The 1,304-nt window shown below is 62.5% G+C and overlaps 1 protein-coding gene across 1 annotated transcript in view; it reads left to right on the top strand.

The window, feature by feature from the left end:
- Window positions 1–1,304, top strand: part of PKNOX1 (PBX/knotted 1 homeobox 1) — a 41,170-nt gene that overhangs the window by 30,632 nt on the left and 9,234 nt on the right. The window lies entirely within an intron of this gene.

The following is a 1,304-nucleotide window of genomic DNA, read 5'->3' as shown; positions in this document are numbered from 1 at the left end:
CTCTGCATCTCCAAGTTTATTCACTTTGGGGTCTGTTTTTGTGGTAGAGGCGTTCAGGTGTTTGGGGACACTTAGCTGCCCTTTTACATGTAAACACGAACTGCTGCACGGCTGTTTGGTTCTTGTCACGTGCTGGGCTGCGGCAGGCTGGCTTCCCCGAGCCGGCTGGCCCGCGTTCCGCCCGTCCGCAGTCATTTCTTCCCGTGTCTCCGGAGGAGGGCTCTCTGACCCGTGCCTGGGCAGAAGCAGTTGCAGGGGCTGAAGGAGCTGACGTCGCGTCTCACGTGCAGACGTTCCTGCCGCCCGCTCCCCACTCCAGCTGCGCACAGCTGCCCTGAGCGTGCAGCCCCTGGTGGCTTTCTCTGGGAGAGAAACCTCGAGGCTCCGGCAGGGGTAGGGGCGGATCAGCCGTCGCAGAGAACGCTGGGGGAGATTTGGGGTCTCACTGCCTCTCAAACAGACTTCCAGCCAGTTTCCTAGGCCTTCGAGTCCCCGCTGTGCTCAGTCCCAGGCTTTGCTGGGGCTTGGTGCGGGCAAGTGGGCCAGTGTCCCCGGCGCCTTGGGACGAGCTTCAGAAGCCCCTTTCCCGTACGTGTGAGCGTGAGCATGGGGCGGGCGTAGTGCTGTTTGCTTTTGGTCCAAAAACAGTTATGCCATTCGTAGTCGTCTCGAGTTAGTGGTCTTACCGTCTCCTTCGAGTCGTTAATTCTGTCTGTCCGGATGTTGGTGTTCGGGCTTTTTAACGATACGTTTAGAACGATGTAAACGCAGAGGAAACACAAATAACGTGGTAGCAGCCTCTGCCGAGCGAGCTCCCAGGTCCCTTACACTGCGTCTGTGAGTACGGCACGGTGACGTCGGCCTGGGGGAGCTGATGCTCATCACTCGTGAAGTTACATTCTCACATCGGCCGTCCATCAGAGTGACAGCAGAGGTGTCCCTGCCGTGCCCGCTGAGGCCCCGGCAGCACGTGTTGGCCCCAGGCCGCAGCCCCCTCCACGCGGCCGTGTCCATGGGCCTGCACGGTCCCAACCCAGTCCCAACCCGGGCCGGCCCAGGGCCCCGCGTCCGAAGCGCCTGCTCGCCTTTGGTGGCGGAGCGGACAGGATGCCCCTCACGCTTTCCTCCCATGGCGGGGGAAGCTGTGTCCTTTCTCAGTGGCCGGCAGAGGCGGTCCCCTCAGCCTGCGAGCCCACCCCCTCTGTGTGCACGCTGTCCCCGTCCCCTCTGCTCAGCGGCGAGGCCACCTCCAGTCAGTGGTGCTTCCAGCCTCCGCGCCCCTCCCAGTGGCTCCTCCAAATGCT

Source organism: Pteropus vampyrus, unplaced genomic scaffold (genome assembly GCF_000151845.1).
Source record: "Pteropus vampyrus isolate Shadow unplaced genomic scaffold, Pvam_2.0 Scaffold380, whole genome shotgun sequence".
NCBI classification, from domain to species: Eukaryota; Metazoa; Chordata; class Mammalia; order Chiroptera; family Pteropodidae; genus Pteropus; species Pteropus vampyrus.
This window is presented reverse-complemented; position numbering and strand designations above follow the sequence as displayed.